We start from the raw sequence: 20,137 nt of genomic DNA, 5'->3' as shown, positions 1-20,137 counted from the left end.
ATTCTGGTCAACAGCTCAAACCTTTTAAAACTTATCCGAAAAGGCGTTGACCGGTTATATTGTCTTTAAGATTTGGAATCTGATCGCTCCAGAGGTCGTCAGATAAACGATTCATCCACAGTGATAATGGTACTAATGTTTTCTGTTCTCAAGTTGAACTTACTAGACGATCGAGAGGAAGAAATCGTCTGAATATACTATATTAGTCTGTCTTCCGACCCAATTAAATGACATCATTACAGGAGGTCTTGGAAGCTATTATGACATTAATGCCATTTTATCAGCAGGAATTGCATGATACAGACACTTCGATTACGTTAAGTGCTAGTTTCTCTTTCATAATATTTACCTATGCAACTTTTATAACGTTCTCATTATGTTGGATGGGTGTTCGAACCATTTTCGATACAGAAACACTTCATTTAGTATGTTGGAATTTAGAAGCGAAACGATGGCATAATTATATTAAACGTGGAATTCTTATGCACTTTCCCATTGCTTATTATAATGAAGACAGGCCCGAACTGGATACCTAAAGGCGGCACTAAAAGAGTGCGAAAAGACGAATGATTCGTCGCGATTTACCTGATTCACTTATGGGGTTAGTCCGGATCTGAATGAAGGTACTTTTTGTAGGCTTGTGACGGAACATTTTCTCTTAATTTAAGCCTCTTTGTGCCCTACTAAAAGTCTCATTGCGAATTTTGATTAGCATCCGTTATAATGTCTTGTTAAGGGACTGTAAAGGAACTCTATAATTCAAAATGTATTAGGCCGAGTTATTGGCTCAACGATTGAATTTTGGATTGAACCCATTTAAAGGTTAATGACTCAATCGTGTATCATCCCAATTTAAAATTTTTAGAGTGACAAATGTCGAATTTAAAACCTCTGTATCTGTAACCAATTCGTTGTCACGGGCACAAAAACTTATAAAATTTTAATGAACTTAAACTTAACAAGCACCCTTCCCAATGGTTATTGAGTTTTATTACGTAAAATGAGCTGTGTAGCAGAACTAAAAAAAAGTTTTTTTTTATTGGACGCTCAAATATCATGGAATACATAAATAAAATCGGTGATATACATGTGATGGCAATGTGATTTAATTTAATTATTAGGGGGGTGGAAATGTGGAAATTCGTGCATGTTATGATATTATGTCGTTTAGTGTGTCAATAGAATACACTGGCATCAAAATCGATTTAAACTCGAATCATACCGACAGGAGAGACACACAAAAAAACCCACCGTTTTTCGACCGTATATGAATGTTGTTAACAACGATGTCCGTTCCATAAATGCGATCGAACACGATTAGTAAAATTGTACGGAATTTTGTATACACTCTTATCAATTATTGAACGATAAAATGAAATCCAATGCGCAATAACTCTTCGACAACTTAATGATTTATTTGAATCCTTGATGGAGAGAAGTAAGTGGATGTTATGAGCATAGAAATTGTTTAATTTATTGTAGAAACGTTACGCCGTTACGGGGTTATGTAAGCCGTTGACTAGTGTGTCGATATATTCCAGAAGTACTAGATCTACTGAGAGACTTAATCTGTTCACGTTAGATTTCTTAACTTTTGAAACTTTCCTGGTCGATTTCTACATCCAAGTTCATTTATCTAACTAAATTCTCAATCATACAGAAAACGCCAGTGAAATTTTGACACCAATTAAATTGAATTTGCTTCACAGCTGTTTTTCAGCTGATCGTCTCATACAAACAATAATGCTCAAAATACGGATTTATCACTACTATCGTGTGTAACCATTTCACCCGTATAAAGACGTATATTATTTTGTTTGTACGAGTGGACCAGCTGTGAAGCAAACTGATGTCTAAATTTCACTGGCGTTGACTGTAGGTGAAATAGTAATTTATGGAACACAACATTTAGGAACACATCGTGAGCCTAATAAAGTACTTTGCATCGAGCTGCACACAACGTTTTCTGCGACAGAGGGATCTAAAGTTTGCAAATTTTGCATATTATGATGCTGAGTGGTGTAAATAAAGTTTTTTTAGGGTTCAATGGGCTTTCTAAATGGACTAAAAATTTTCCAAAGTTTCTTTTCGATGGTTCAATCGAACTGTTAGTTGTCTAGGACATCAAATGGTTGAGATAAAGTCATCTATTTTCAAGCAATGGTGAATCCATATTTGAATGTAATTTCGGAATTTTCTGATCGTCCCGCACAATCTACGAAGCAATTTTCCGCTCATTTTCCAGAGCTTGACAAAATGTTCCACTTCCTTCGCCATTATACACGTTAAATAGCACCCTTGACGAACCGTAAATATGAGAAAACTTTAATCACGTACTAAACGATTTTTCTTTCTCTTTTATTTTATTAAAGTCATAAATCGTAAGGTGTTGGTCTATTTTCACATTAACTCCGAACAAAATCGTCATGTGTTTAGTTCCATGTATTTATAAATGCACCTTTTCATAAAATGCACTCACGCACACACCACACACATACGGTAGGTACGTACTCACAGTAGTGGTCTTTTACGATATATATATATATATAATCGTGCGTTGTATATTTACGCGGCTTACATTTTATAATTACATTGTACGTCAAAATATAATTAATATAATCATGTTCTGGGCTTTCATACACTATTTTATAGATATAAGTATATTGTGAGTCAGGGAGATTAGGCAATTATTTAATTGATGGCGTTAATAAATTCACTTTCTTGGCTTTCGTTAAGTTATGCGGTTCGTCTTATTACTAATATTCCGTCTCTCAGTGTGTATTATTACAAAAATGTTTTGTTGGTTTTAAAAGCAGTGCTCTGTGTGAATACATATATTTTGTTATGATTCGCTTAATAATAGCTAACCGTTGCATTTCATTTGAATACGATTCTCTTGATTTTCTAACAACAATTTTTCAGTAGGTGTTCTGCTATGGGTTATTAAATCATTTTGGTTTTTGAAAATAAAGTGAAACATTGCGTGCTCTAAAATTAACTATATTCCGAAAAAAGATCGAAACAAAAAATAAGAAATTCAGCTTCCGTACCCTATATTCTTATGGATATATTTAGGTACAACATCCCCTTCATACCAGCAGATAAGATATACCTCGAAATAAACATAAATTTCACAGTGCTCGGTTTATACCTACTGACATGCATTCTACATAAATATATGTTTTCTGCTTACACTCGAACCAATAAACACCACAAACTCCAAAGACACATCATTAAATAAACTAGTTTTTTTTTTTGCTCTCCACATCTCTCTCGACATTCATCTTGTACAATTAACTTCCGGAATTTTTTTTCCTTCTTAAACAAAAAAAAATGAAAACAGATAATCTGTCTGTAAAAGGTATTAAATCTCCGGTTTTTTCGTTCGGATATAATATACAAGTTAAACCGCACACACATGATATCGCATACTACACCGCATTTTTGTTAGAACATTTATTGAATGAATAAAAATAAATATTAAGGCAGTTGTGTCAATGAAAAATTAAATCTTGCTGCATAAGGTTACGGGCAGAGAACCTAATTTAGAACGAGAGAGAGAGGAAGTAAAATGTGGATGGAAAAAAATTGATTGAACGAAGACTTTTTTTTTACGATTTGTTGGTTGCACGTTAATGTAACGTTGAGTTGAGCAGGATGTTTTTTAGCTAGCATACTGGTTCTTTCGATGTACAATCGTTTTTCCTTTAAAAATAGTTAGGAATGTTTCAACTTTCTTTAGCTGATAAGCTGTTCACTATATGGGGGTTCACAAATGACGTCGAGCTATTTGACCGAATTTTCGAAACCTCGTTCCCCCCAAAAAGTGGGTCAAAATTGATCCAAATTTGTTAGAACCGTCATGTTTTCTTAACAGTGTCACGTCGATAGTGAACAGTCCCTTCGCCAATCACATTAGGCACTGATACCAATCCGATAAGCGTAACACATTTTCTTGAATGAATCCTTTACGTTTACATGTAAATCATTAAATAGAGAGGCTTGTACAGAGGCACACTTGAAAAGAAGCACAGACATTGTCATTGTCAATCTGATACTTTTACATGATACCACAGAGCTGTTTGACTGTTGCAAAGGTTATGGTGGGCAGATTTCCACATAGAGAAATAGTTTCTCAATTTTCTTAGAATTCGAAGTGACGATCAGATTGATCAGTCGACATACAGGATATTATAGAATGAACAATGAAGATGTGATAGGTTCTAGTACCTCTTCCTTTCGAGGCGCTAAAAAGCGAGAGGCACGTATTCATCGAAAATCTTTTGTCATTCAAAAGAAAGTCCTCACAGAATTTTTGAAAAATAGAAAATCATTTAAGGCCAGGTTAAAGCACCTTACATCGCATGTAAACGTTGCGGTAGTAAACCGCGTTAACGTGGTCTTAGTCAGAAAATCCTCAAAAAATAAAGAAAATCTTCTGAAAACAATAGAAGTTTCTCAGAGGATTTTTTTAAAATCCTTTGTCATCGAAAGAACGTTACCACTGAAATGTCAGTTTTTGGCGTCTATATTCTTAAAATCAATTTTTAACCGTGAAGCCATAATGTCCCATTTTTGGCCAAATGGAGAAAATGTAGAAGACAGCATCAATTTGGCCATCCATTTGGCCAAAAATGTGCCATCATGACTTCACGGTTAAAAATTGATTTTAAGAATAGAGAGTCCAAAAACTGACATTTAAGTGGTAAGGACATTTACAAATATTCACCCCTCACTAAAAAGGTTAATTGATGGTGACCTGGTGACAGTATAACGTCATAACTGTGTAATTACCGCGAAAAGTTATTGTGGTGAGCTCATTTTTAAATCAATAAAATCTGTTGGTGGAACAATTTATTGTTCACACATTTCCAGAACGGTTTTTTTTACTTCTTAATGACTCACAAATTTACTCTTCAAGTACCCACACACACACATATTTCACTTCAGCAACCGCTCAAAATATAAACAACGCAAAGACGCAAACAACAAAAAAAAATCTTTTTTCTGAATTTCCAAATTTCCACCAAAGATACAAAAGAACAAAAAAAACGAAATTTTTATATGAACAAAAAGTTCATGCTCACTCAAAGTTAAGTAAAAAAAAAAAATATTGAAAATTGTAAATATATAATTTGTATTGAAGCAGATTCGTGCACATGTTACAAAAATAGACGAAAAATATAAATTTCTACTCCTGCTATGTCGAAAAATACGAAAAAAAATCTTTTAGAGAAAATATAAATTTAATTTGGTTATTGTACACATAACTCAGTTTATATTTAAAAGAGTACAAAATACAATCTAGCGATTACATAGACGGGCACACACGTAAAATATAATGATGTTTGATCAAAAATAGTAACTAATATTGGAAATAGTCATACCGAAATAGTTTTCGATGATTTCTTTTCTAATTGGACTGCTGTATAGGATACACAGAACACACCGATATTCTATTATAAATCAAGGGAGTTATTAATATTCGAAAATAAATTTGGCAGAGATTCTTAACCGTTTTGTTTCTACTCTCGTCAAGAAGATAAATTAAATTCGAATCGAAATTCGATTCCCTGTAACCAACTACCGTATTTAGCTGCTTGTTTACTATATATTATATCTCGAGATGAACATATGCAAACTTATCAATTACACTCAAATATCGTCAAATTTAAATTACAATTAGCGTTGTGCCGCTAATTTATATGGCGATTTTTTTTAAAATATTATTTTCGTTCATTCGGTGTATACGTCAGTATTTGTGTATTACGTGCACGACATCGCAAAAAAAAATAATTTTAAAATGCGTTCGTCTAGACGTTTTTATGAATGTTTAAAGAATTATAATTCACTTTTTTTTTCATATAAACAAAATGATTGCCAACAAAGTATAAGTATTCGCGTATCGGCCATGTTTACCTTAAACTAGTTTAAATTGAGGTGACCATAATATTTGCAGTGTAACATTATTGTCTATTACACTGTAAATGAGCCTCGGAACGAGTCAATTATTAGGTTTTAGAACATAAATTCAATTCTAACCTCTGTTACCGTAACGTCAATTACGTGAGACTTAACTCACAACACGTGAATCTCAAGTTCAATTTGATATTTCTACCTTAAGTTAATATTTGTAGTCTCGGGGATAGTCTGGTGGTAACAGAAACATATGGAAATGCAAAGAATAGCCCCTGATACCGTCAAACCAACCTGTCATCTGCATCCAACATGACGAGCCTTGAAACGCCGATTGAATTTACTTTCTAAAGCCTGAAACCTTAACTATTACGAACTATTTTGTTTGAATACAGCGGCAGAATATAAAGATGTTACACATTTAACGATTACAATCCAATTGTCTCTATTCATTACACATGTGGATATCGATGTTTATTTCTACTTTAGGTCTACCAGTTTTAGCCTCAGTGATAGTCCCTACGGTAGCAGAAACATATGGAAATGCAAAGGAACATGACGAGCTTTGAAAATCCGGAATTTACTTTTCAAAGCCTGAAACCTTGGGAATAAACCTTATGTTTGAATACAGTGGGGGGGAATGAAGAAGTCACATTTTTGATGAATACAATCCAATTGTTGCTATTCATTCCACATGTGGATATAGACGTTAATATGCATATGTAAATGCAGTAACATTGGCCGTGCATGTGGAATGAATAAAGAGAATGGGATTGTAATTGTAACCTCGTATTTTTCTCTGCCTGTAAATTTTAAACCGACACGGCTTTATAGTTTTCATTTCGTTAATAAAAAGAAATGTTCCAACCCCCTATAAAGAAACCATAATTTTATTGACTTTCTTCAGTTTTGTGTAATTCGATAAGAAAACGAAAATTCTTAATACAATTGTCTCTAATTTTTACCATTTTGTTGTTTTGCAGGTGTTATTTTGATGAAGAAATGGATACACAACACACCTTGAGAATGTGACTCGTGACCGGACTTTGAACAGAAAACCAAATTAATAAAATAAAAACGAGGAACCTTTTATCGACTGAAAAGAAATAATAAAAATACGGAAATTAAGTTTTCGAAAACAAAGCCGTACATTGTAGTGCTTACTAATTGATTGTGACATTCAGGCTAACAGTGTAGTATAAAGAAAGCCCCAGTTAGTGTTAAGAGAGAGTGGTGTGTTTACGAAATTTGTGCATCGATTTTTTGTGCATCGATAGATCGATAAATTAATAGTATCTTGTGGCAGATTATTCCAAAATGACGATGTTCACGGAGAATAAAGGCTGGCTATAGCATGAGTAAGTACAACCAAAAAATATCTTTTTTTTGTGCAAACAATTAAACAAAATAAAAAAAAGACTTGAGAGTCAAATAGTGAAACATAGTCTCAAATACAAACAACGAACGAACGAATGGAAAAAAAACTTATGTTTCGAAAAGAACTTGTTATAATCGCGTTCATTGTTGTGAAATTATATCAAAATTTTAAATGAATTTCTTTAACGTGGAGTTTTTTTTTCGTCGGAATACAATTTTTTTTTGTGGAACGATGACCTTTGAGTTCGATAGACTTTACATTCACGACTGTTGTTTACTCTTTTTTTTAAATTTTTTATTACATTGATTAATGTCTATCACAATCTAGCAATTTTAATAATTTCGGTTTAAACGGTTTTTCGGTGGAAGAATGGGCCACGAAAATGTGTTCCGTAACGACACAACACTAAAATAAAAAGTTCGCTGAATAAATATAAAAAAACAATTTATTAGTACGAACTCCACACCGTATTAACACGTTATTTCGTTTCGCTGTTCATTCTTTTTTCTTAGCAAAACTTTAAATTATTTTGCGAATTTTTCATTTGGATTGCACATCTCCAGCGAAGATACATTTAATTTTCTCTTCTTGAGTAGTAGTTTCTGCTTATGTTTGTTGGAAAGATGATGTATACGGGTATATGAAATACACTTCCAACTTTTCTCTTTTTTTTGTACCTTTGCACATAATACTTTTCTCATTGTTTCTTCGGTGCTTTCAGCAAGAATATTTCGTGAAAATGATTTTCTTTTTCGCACTTTTTGAGATAATGAAAAATAGGTTGATCATGTTCAGCACAGAGAATCGTTTTTTCTTTTTATTATCTCGTTTTTCGTGAATTATTTTTGTCCGGAAAACAAAGTGGAAAATGTACAGTTTTCACCCAAGGACATTTGATTACCGCGGGCGATATCAGTCGTTTTTTGACAACCTTTTCGTTTATGAGATGTGCACATTGTGCAGTTTCTTTAAATGAATTCACCAGCTGATCAACAAACGTACACATTCGCATAGTAAGCAATACAAAGTCAATGTACATACATCGTCCTTGCTACATCGACATCACTTACACATCACGTATACTACTACAACAAATACACTATTGAGCTAGTGTACTACACAATGTCTGTGTGTTTGTGGACCAGCTGGTGAATTAAGCTGCAGCCCTTGTAACATTTGTACAGTGATGAAATAGGTGTTTTCTAAAACGATAAAATGAAATTCTTAATTTCTAAAGTTGTCGTTAGAAGAGTAATGCAAAGCTCTGAGAAAAAGGCTTACATTGCCCGCTGACATTGCCCTCGACTTCGCCTCGAATCGTTAAATTTCGAGAAGCCAAGCCCTTATTATTACCCTTGTGAAACCCATTTAACTGCTGCGGACAACCGATACAAAATCTTACCAACTTCGCTCCCAATTTCTCTTTTCTGTTTGTGTGAGTTGTATGCACAGTAGTTCGAACGAACCAAGGGGACATACTAGGGGAATGGATCGTGTTTGTCGCCATACAAATCAATATTTTATGACCATTATGGTCAGTGTGAACCCTACCGTATGAATACAAAATATGCAGAAAAATGTTTCCCTTTTTGCTCATTGTTCGTACAAAAGCAAAGCCATACATTTGTATTGGTTGCTGGTAAACAAAAATTTAGTTCGTTCCGATCCTCTAATACGATGTCAAAGAACCTTTATTCTTCTGCTAAACAGAAAATTCACACATAAATCATCGAAAAATCAACACAAATACACTGGAGACAATGATATCGTTAAATACATCATCATAAATTAATACACAACCGACCATACAAAACTATATGTATGGTTATAAACCCATGATATACCCTTAAAAATAGGCACAATACATTCAAAAGTAAATTCACAAGCGAAAGTGTATATGTGGCCAACGACAGGGGGGTGCGAGTTGACATATAATATGTCAAATATAATATAAAAACCTAACCCAAAACGTCTCTCCCTGATTCAAGCAACAACCTAAAAATCCAAATAGATTATGAACAAATGACGACGGCGACGACGACGATTCTTTTTTTAGGTAACAATTTTTATAAAAATGGGGTGTCAAATTTAACTAGCTGTACAAACACAATAATATAAATTTTGCTGACACTCATACTCGTACATTATATACGCAGCGGTTCACACACGGAAAATCATTCGTAGAAAATTTATATTATTCAGAAAATGAAAACAAAACAACAACAACAACAAAAAAAGAGAATAAAAATATGTAAGTTGAAAGAAGTGATAATGTGTTCAAGTAGTTGTAAGTCATGGTTCTATATTTATACATTTTAATAAAAATAAATTAGGGTGGTAATAATAGCACGCCATCAATTTGCTGCTCTACGCTTCTTTCTCGTTTTCCAACAAACGAATGTCGGGTTTATAAAACAACAACCGCTCGATTATATGCGCTACTCTACTTAATATGGGATTTTTCATTGAAAATGTTTTTGTTTTCTTATATTTATATATACACGGAACGATATATATACTATATATACAGTGAAGCGACTCGACCAAACACCGCTGAAATATTTAAATGGATGAGTGATTAAAATCTGTAATTCATTGTGGGTTAAAAGAATTAAATAAATATTAATTGACTCGAATTCAGACTATATATCTCAACATCAAACGATCATACACTTAATAATATAGACAAAGTAATACAGGAAAAGAAAAGACTTGTTAACTCGGTTGGATTGTGTAGATGAGCATCGCTTTGCCACATTGTAGATTATAATATAAACATTGACTAACCGATAAATTCAAGGTTTTGTCATTATTCAGATGGATAGAAAAACGATGTAGATTTTTTTCCCCCTCTCAACAGGATGAGTTTAGACTACTGGTTCTCGATTTTATATGGAAAATAGCATCTCGTCAGTCATGGTTGCATATATATATAATGCAAACTGTCTCTATTTGGACCCATTCCAGACATTTCATTTTTTATTTTAATAATTAATTGGTCGACCAGTTTGGTGATGCAGTGATTCATCCAGACATATTTTATGGATTTTCTTCTTCGTTGTATCTTCTCCTTGATATGTTCCATTTGTGCAGAAAGTGTACAGAACTGAGATCCCTGGTGACGAAGACAGTTGTGGAAACTTTCAGTTATTTTAGGGTGGCTTGTAAACATAGACATAGACTCGCAGTACCAGGGCCTATTATTGGTAAATTTATTTACCGAAATTGATGAAATTTACCGAATCCATGTTTTGATAAATTTAGTAAGAATTCGGTAAATTTCAGTAGATTTCGGTAAATTTTAGTAAATTTTGATAAACTTTGAATAGGTCCTGGACAGTGTCTAATATTATTTCATAAACAAAGTAATGCCATTGTGAAATACGAAATATTTAATAGTTGGGCCTATTTTTGGAATTAAATTTCATAAAATTCCTAAAAGTTCCTTCAATTTCGTACATTTTTAAATGATTAAATCTGAGGAATTTAGTATTAGAATTTTTAGGAATTAGATTTTAAAAAAAGTCGCTGTTTGATAGTGTGAGTCAGTCCCTTACGGTACCATACGTCAGGGCCTATTTTTGGTAATTTTTTTTGGTAAAATTTACCAAATTTTCCAAAATTTACCAAAAATTTATTTGGTAAATTTTGGCAAATTTGGTAAATCTAGAAAAGCTTTGGTAAACTTTTCCAAAAAATTGGTAAATTTTGGTAAAGTTTTCCAAAAAAAAATACCAAAAATAGGCCCTGCCATACGTCATACATTGACGTGTGAATGCAGGGCTTATTATTCAGAATTAAAATAACTTGTAAATTTTTAAGAATTTTAAGAAGAACTTTTGCAAGAATATTTCAGCATTTTTTTAAAAATTTCAAGAATTTAAGAATTGAAATTGCGAATAATAAGGCCTGCTTAAATGTGCATGTTGAAATTGTGCACACTACACTTGACGTACGTAATACGTAATACGTACGTATAATTCGGTGTATTTTGGCTTCACACATTTTTCTACGTAAATCCAGTCTATCTATACCTATGGTCGTAACGTGTAACGTTTTTCAGTTTTCCGGATAATTTTTGAACGAAAATTAAAACACTCGGAATAACTCGTCATCGAATTGAAACGATTATCCGAATTATAAAATTCACAATTTTATTCACACCAAAAAGGTATTAATAAAATTAAACACACTTCATCGTATCATGTCTCCATTCAATCTATCTCCCTCTCCTGATTTCCCTGTATCTCTCTCTCTCTCTCTCTCTCTGGCACCGTGTAATAAAGCGTATCAATTTAAACCGAATTAAAATAAGTAAATAAATAAATGCACATATACAGTTCACAAAATGGTAGAAAATTGAAGCAAAATCGTTAGTTATTTTATTATTGTAATTTTTGTGTGTGCTGTGTGAGGCTACACGGCCGGAGTCGATTTTTTTGTTGTTGTTGTCTTGTTCAGAAAGAAGGGGGACCCGACCGTGTCGTGTTTCTTTTTCGAATGGTTTGAATGACTTTATGTAAAGTAGAGAGTTTTATAATGATTAAGGTTGATTTTTACGGATTTGTTTGAGCAATGTTAAGTGATTGTTCTTTGATATTTGATGTTGGTTGCTTTTTTTGTTGTTGTTGTTAGGTGTATATGATGATGATGATTGCATAAAGAGAAATTAGAGATGGGGATATATTGTGGTTTATTTATGTGTTATTTATAAATGTTTAAGATAAATGAAGACTTTCATTGAGCCACTTACATAAGGCGACCGAATAAATCCAACGTACTCACCATTCGAACGTTATTATTATTAATTGACGCGTTCAAATCCATAACTCTTCTGCTAAAACATTGCCATTATCAAATTATCGGGTTAATTATCCCATAAAATGGGAGACATATTTTGTACGTCGAATAAACATTTTAATTAATATCTATCCCAGCCGAACCTTGTTCCCGTATTTTAATATAATCAAGTTTGACCTATACATGCAATGCTATTTACCATTTATACCATTTTTTTTTATGTAGTTCAATCCATTTTTCCCCGCATATTATACGCAGAAAAGTGTGCCGCAAAAAAAATCTCTTTTCGCAGTGTATTTATGATGATTAACTGTGGCGTTTTTCGTAAAAGCTACGCGTTTTTATTGTGTCGTCGTCGTATATATAATAATACGTACATGTGGAAAAGCATAAATAAAAACACCACCGTGATGATGGTGTATATAAAACACAATAATTTATCGATTTTCCCTTTTATGCGAGTTTTTTTTTCACTTCTTCTCTCTGCTTTGCTAGGAAGAATAAAAACGCACCCAACGCAAAAATTGATTTATAAACCTATGAAAATTCAAGAGTATTTTTGGGGTTAAATAGTAAAATATTATTGGTTATAAATAATCGTGTCATATTGAAACTTGTTACTCGCTTTAATAATACCATCAGACAACATGCGTCTGTATATATTGGGAATTATATTGCGATCAAAATACGTCCATTCGGCGTCGGTTAGACCCAGAGAAATATATCTATTACGGGATATGGCATTGCGATATGTGGAAATGGATTGTTAACTTTTATTCGACTATTAATTTAGCAATTTTGGTTGAATGGGATCTAGAAAGCATTTTTGCGTCGATTAGCATTTTAACTGTAATTCGATAACATTTTTGCTTAATTAGGGTGACATCTTTTCGTCACATGCAAAGCATTGAGAAATATTTCACTAAATTTCACCAAATTTCGATAAAATATTCACCAAATTTAGAGCAATTTGGTGAAATTTTGCGAAATATTTCTCAGCATGAGGCTTTCCATCAATGTATCAAACATATTTTTTGTCGAAGCAGAAATTCACATTCAATGAAAACCTTAACGTTAGAGTAACATTCGTGAAAAAATGCTTGAAAATAAGGCAGTAAAGATGTCCATACGTTTCCAGTAGTGCGCTATTCCAAAAACTTCAGCTTTATATCTCATTTTCCCTTTGTTCAAATGAAAGTAGCACTGTCTGGTTAGAGAAAACAATTGATTAATATGTTTCTTTATTCCCTAGAAAAATTTAGAATTCAAGGAGATGCAAGTGTAATTCGACATGGTTCGTTCTTGTTGCGAGTGTGTCCTAACCAACATTCAAAAACATTCAGAAAATAAAATCTAGATTTTCATTTGTTCAACGAAATTCTTGTAGAATCAATTACAAACCACAACCCCTTCCAACACAGAAAACATGTCGAATAACACTTTTCTCAACCGATCTGTTACTTCTTTTGCTACTACTTAGTGTTTGATATCAAAAGCTATTACTACGTTAGTTTTGCAGTATACTTTGCTATATAATAGAATACTGGTCTGAGCTCATATTGATTCTTTTTGTTGTCGTCGTCGATAACAGATGAAAGTAATACTCTACTAATATCGACGCATAGTAAAGCCCTTTGCGCTATTATTACTGTCTCACCAAGCTAAAACTTTTACGAATATTTTCCATGCAAATTTCATTACCCAATGCATTGTGTTATTTTGAAACTGTAACTCAATGAAACTATCAGTAGTAAATCAGGTCATAACCCTGCAATATGTTGAATATTACAATTTACTATGAATAGATTCGAGACATACGTTACCAGTACAATAGAGTTCTTTTTGCGAATGACAACTACAATATGACAGATTGAGATCTTGGTAGCGATGTTGATCAGTGACATATTTTCGAACAGTTTTCGCTAGTGGTAAAATGTAGGGCAACATCAATGATTTGACATACTTTTCCGCACTTGTATCGAAATGGTGACATACTTTTCCGCACATGTATCGAAATGAATGAAATTTGCAAGTACAACAGAGTTCCTTTACGATCGACAACTAATATATGACAGATTGTAATATTGGTAGCAATTGCTATAAGCAAGATATTTTCGAACAGTTTTCTTTACTGTCAAAATTTAGGGTAACCAAATGATTTGACGTGCTTTTCCGCACTTGTATCAAAATGAATGACATTTGCGTTAATGGCGTCTCAATTTTATATTTAATTATTTTTTACTATTTTGGAAGTAGTTTGTTTTTGCAATACGGTGCAGAATCTACTGTTCTCAGCTGCTTGCGTAGATCCAAAAAAAAGATCAGATTTTAAAGTAGCAAAACGCCTCACAGTTTTTTCAGTCTTCAACGTAGTCACATAGATGCTGTCAATCAAAACGATCACTAAGCACTGATTCCATTTTCATACAACACTGTTGCCCTATTTAACAACATTGCAATTAATTCATCCAATTTATTTATCCAACTGTCGGAAATACACTAGATAATAAAATCGTTTAATAAACACAATTTCTTTGAATATAATTTAAAAGATAAATTAAATCGTAAAAATTTTTGCTGCAAAAAAACAACATATCTAATCAATTTTTTGCCAACTCTGCACTTATAAAGGTGGCATGTATATAAGTACTGTACAATAATAAGTGAAGTGTCGATTTTTCATTAGCCTATTAAACGAAAATATTATTATTTTTAAATACTCATACTTCGTATACATATTATTATTTGTCGCAATAATATTAAAATTTAATAACATTTTCATTTCGCCAGCATTCACATTATAGTAAATATGTGATCGATGTGTGTATATACGTCTATAAATACTTGTACGTTCCATATGTATAATGGGATATTATTTGTGCACTTAACATTATCATGGTTGCGCTTTTACTGACTCAAATGCATAATTATCTGTAAATGTTTAGCGCGCAAAGTTTATTATATATTTATCAGAGAACTATCTGTTCACAAGATAAAAACTTTGAATCAATTGGAAATCGACAGATTTTAATAACTCTATTCATTCATTTATGTTAATTTTGTTTACACTTGCGTGCACATCTGAACAGTTAAAATTGCACACACAAAAACCAAAACAACACAGACTTACAGTACACATTACTTATGTCGCACACACGAGTGTTGCGTTAGTTTTTTAGCAGTGTATGGAAATGCATTCAACGAAGTGTGTACGCGGTTAATCATTTCAAGCAAAGCGCTGACAAAAATTTGCACACCTTTCATTTTTAGTTTCCGGAAGTATTTTCACTGGAATTGATTACATTTTGCACTAGTTTCGCTTCTTTGAAAATTTAATTGGATTAAGTAGCCAGTTAACTTACGACATTGACTTATGGAACAGACCTACAGATTTTCGTGTTTTTTCAGTGGATTTCATTCGACATTAGATCTATATAACAATTTGTGCAGACATCTCTCATATCACCCACACGCCACTCTTATTTGATTTCATAATTATTTTGCTAATTCGGCACCGCTCATAAAACTGGTCTATTTTATCGCTTCATTATTTTATTGTTCGATTATCTCAATTGGTAATATTTCAGAAACGATAAGCTTATCACCGAAATGGTCATTCAATCTGTTACTTCTGTTGTTCACATTATCGTTCGGGTTGTGATACAAAATCTTTTACTTCATTTGTTTAATCATTGATTTTACTATATAGTACCACATCAACCTCATCAACGAAAGAAATAAGCAATGATTATCATTGCTTATTTCTTTCGTTGCTGTCGATAACAGATGACTGTCTATCTCTACAGGGTAACAACTTTACCTTGTGTATTCCTTTTAAAAACTATAAAATTCATCAAAAACCATCAATAGGTTAAGCTTCACACGTTAAAAGTAAAAAAATCCATACGAATCTAGGAATGAATGTAGAAGAAACTCTAAAGCTCTTTTACCAGCGTATTGTTTGAATGGTTCTTGAGAATAATTTTTTACAACTAGTAAATGGTCACTGTGCCATCGAGAGGGACACATCACATCTTAGGACTCCGGTACAGTAATCTTAGTAATCGGTTTTTCAATCGGCCTTATATTCTCTTGGACTTTGGAAAAACGTTTACTATCGTTTCATCATATCCGTTTTTAAGACTCTTATCACCAAGCCGATATAGGGCCGATTTAAAAACTAATTATTGTTCCAGAGTTCTGAGGTCATGTGCGATGTCATTTTATTTGTAGCAGCAACATCTTTCGAAAATGGCGAGCCGTATCACGAAAAATAAAGAAAAGAGGTTGTTCCTGGACCATTTAACTAATTAATGATATGCTTGTTCCTCCATTAAGGTCTTGTCCCATTCGATCAATACCATTGGGTCCAAGTCTTATCTTGTTAAGTTCGTTTTACAACCATTTTTCTGATAAATACTCAAAGAAATTCTACAAAGTTCCATCGCCTTCTCTACTGGGGAAACAGGATTTATTAGCGATACCATCATATCCTGTTATTTCGTTAAACATCAGCCATTAAAATGTAGAAATCAAATTTCATGCAAACTAAATAACAATTTCAAAGTCGGTCACCTTTCCTATGTCTTACATTATGGAAACAATTGTTTTCTATAAATTCGAAAAAAAAACGTTCTCTGATGCTATCGTTAAAAAAATTAAATTTTTATTACATATTCTCTTATTATAACATTAATCTTATTTATACAAATATTCACCTTATACATACACTCTGGATGTGTCTGAGCACTCGTCTTTTCGTAGTTTTTTTTTCTTCTTACTATTTTGCTGTGAATATAAATTCAGATCAAACTCAACCAAATGTTAAAAAACGTTGTAAATACAATGAGATATATAACAATGTTAGCTAGAAAATGTGTAATAAAGTTAGGCGAATTGGAAAAAACAAACTGTTCCACCGTCACCGAATAACACATTGGATGATGTACGAGTGTATGTATCCAAGTCTAAGAAAATATATAAATAAAAAAAAACAACAAAGTAATGTGAATAAACTGACATTATAGAGAAGAAGAAAAAAAAATATAAAAAATTAGTTTAAATTCCTTCAAATGAATTGACCTCATCATTTAAGATCTTCTTTATTCACAGAGTTGATATGTTATTTTCTTTCTTTGTCTCATTATTTATTTGCTTCGGTTGAATATTCCTTGAGAAAAGAATGGAAAAAAGAAGAAGACGAAACAACGAAATTATTTAACATACTTATACCCGCGCGCTGTTCGAATTAGACACAAAGTATTCGATGGATATTGCTCCAATAAAATAATATTTAAAAAGAAAAAAAATTTCGATCATAAAATTAGACGTGTTAGACTTGCTAACCAATCGGAACCGATCCATTGAGATGTTAAAAGAAATTATGATTTTATACAGTCGGTTAACGAAAAACCGTCCATAACAAACCGATCCAACAGCACTATTGTATACTTGTCAATTATAAAATTGATATGCGGGTATAAAATAGTCCGTACAGGTGAATCTTCGTTTTTATCGAAAGTTACACCATGAACGAGAATTGTATATAGAAATGTATGTACGTTCAAGCTTCATCTTCCATGTATGATGATCGTTTAGCTTAGGAAAAATGGCAGAAAGAAACGATAACTGTTAATTCTATTGTTCAGAGTTGGTGTAAAAGTAAATACGAAAAAAAAATTGTTTTATTTCACAATTATAATTTCTTAACGTCTTCTTATAATTAAAAGAAGAAAAAAAAAGTTCGGATTTTATTGGCGTTCGTACCTTTATTCAATTGTTTTATGGTTTACAAATTAAGAAAAAAAAAACATTTCCAATTGATATTACGCAAAAATATTCACAACGATGAAACCTTGTCTTTACGAGATGATTCTTCGTTTTGAACGACTTCTTCTGGAAAGATTTTTCCATCATAAAATTACATTGAAGTCGAAGGGCACTAGACCCCAGTGTTAAAACAATAACGAAATGCCAAGATATTGCGTACAATCGTTGAATGATAACCGAAAATAATAAGGAAATGTTCATTTTCTGTGCGTGCTCCACAGACTACGGTCGGTTACGTTGACAAAACAATAACAATGACAATTCATATTTTCAATGTCCAGTGTTATCTTTTCGGTAACGAAGGTCGCTGTTGATTTAATGCTCAAATGATTCGACATCAAACTAAAATAAAACGCTGAACTATGCTGCCGTGTCAAGTAAAATCAATTTTCTTTCGTTAGAACTCAAAAATTTTGACAAAAAGTTATGTTTTGCTCAAACGAACAACAATATCATCTCTTGGAATTTGGTTCCGGGGTTTCTCTTTGAGTTACAGAGTCTTTGTTTTAGTTCAAACCTTCTAACAGCTTCTTGTACAACATTGACAGTGATCGATACATGGGAAAACTGTCTATGTTGGCTTTATGCAACAAAAGTTTAAATTCCGTCAAAGCAAATTTATTTGAGCTTAGTGTTGTCAAACATTATTTAAAAGCTTAAAAGTTTGCAGAAGCGATTTTGACAAGTTATTCTTTGAGGTAGATCTTCCATAATTATACTTTGTTCCCTCGTCTGTGTCTACCACGGTAGATGAACAAATTATCTGTCTCCTAAATTAACATTTTTAACATACCAACAATTGCACTTCACTTTTCGTCATTTCATTAATTATTATTCGCGAAGACTATTGTCAACTAATTAAAGATCTTTTTCAAAGTTTCGGCTCCGAGCTGTGACAATATTATGGAAGAAAAGACAATCTCGATGATAATTTATTATGTCTGGCCCCCAAAATGCGTATTTATTCCTTCCGATTCGTTTGTAAACACACATCTAGTGTTTGTACAGAAGATATCCGAACAAAAAAAGAAGAACTTACAGCAAACAATAAAATGTAATTTCATACCTACTCAGCTCTCATTTAAATACAAATCAGCCGCAAAAACGACCCGCCCCAACACTTATTTCATTATTGACTTCGAATTATTGAGGTTCTTAATCTTCTCCGTGTCTTACAGTTGTATGCGATGAATAAATTTAATTTAATTTTTTTTGTCTTGTTATTATTTCGAAAGAAACAGTCGCGTACAACTACAGTCATTGTTGCTATATATGAACATCAATCGGCTTAAAAATAACGCGAAAATCAAAAAAAATACAAATCGCCAGCATCAATTAATTGGCTCGCAAGAATTTCGGAGATTTTTATTTTAAATGTCCAAATTTTAAGTGATAGATTTACAACGACTTGTTAGTGAAGGGATGATGGATTGAACATAAGTAGGGGAAAGTTGGTGGTACTGCTGAAAAAGTCATGGTAGGCAATTTTCTGTTTATGCAAACTCGACACGCATATTTCTTATACTTTCAACTTTGAAGTACTAGATTTGTTCTTTAGAAGAAGACGTACATTGCTCATTACATTGACTTAAATCTAGCGTTTCGAGGTCAAAATAAATACTAAGTGATGGTAGATAAACAAGAAAAGAATCGAATTCGAAAAAAAAACTTTCAAAGGTAATTTTGGCTCTGTTGAAAATATAAAAAAATCAGGAGAACCCCCTCAGACCTACCTCTCAACGACAGCTATGTCATCTGTTAGCGACAACGATTGCAAAAATAAACGATGATCTCTGGCTTCTATAGCAAAATGTAAGATAACACTAATGAAGTAAAAGATTTTTCTTTCAATCTGTTGAAATTACTTAGATCAAAGGAAGTAATAGACTCGAAAATTGTTTCGGTGGGGTGCTTGCCGTCTGTGAAATATTTAATGGATTTTCACTGTAATGACGACTACTATGAATCAATCCTACGAAATCGTAACGAATGATCCAAAACCTCACGATTTTCTGTTGTTGTGGGTCTGATAAAAAAAAAACACAATTCGCATATTCACATCTCCACAACGTTTCGCGAATGTGTCGCCACGCTCAACAATATAGAATCGTATCTAATGTATACACTGAATTTGTACTTTTTTTTCGCTTAATACGAGATTGCCATACGTTGATAATGTATACAAACAGTGTACGGTATATGGTATATGCTTTA

At 32.7% G+C, this 20,137-nt stretch overlaps 1 protein-coding gene across 3 annotated transcripts in view; it reads left to right on the top strand.

Annotated features, from left to right (window-relative positions):
- Nucleotides 1–20,137, top strand: part of LOC119079302 (zinc finger MIZ domain-containing protein 1) — a 114,400-nt gene that overhangs the window by 41,359 nt on the left and 52,904 nt on the right. For 2 of the 3 annotated variants that reach the window (XM_037187092.1, XM_037187089.1), the window contains exon 2: nt 6,900–7,274. The gene's annotated coding sequence lies outside the window, so the exon portion shown is untranslated. Of the gene's footprint in view, nt 1–6,899; nt 7,275–20,137 lie in introns of those variants that run through there. The other variant, XM_037187090.1, reaches the window with a different exon arrangement.

This window comes from Bradysia coprophila, unplaced genomic scaffold (assembly GCF_014529535.1).
Source record: "Bradysia coprophila strain Holo2 unplaced genomic scaffold, BU_Bcop_v1 contig_324, whole genome shotgun sequence".
NCBI lineage: Eukaryota > Metazoa > Arthropoda > Insecta > Diptera > Sciaridae > Bradysia > Bradysia coprophila.
The sequence above is the reverse complement of the archived record's forward strand: the minus strand, read 5'-3'. Positions and strand labels throughout refer to the sequence as shown.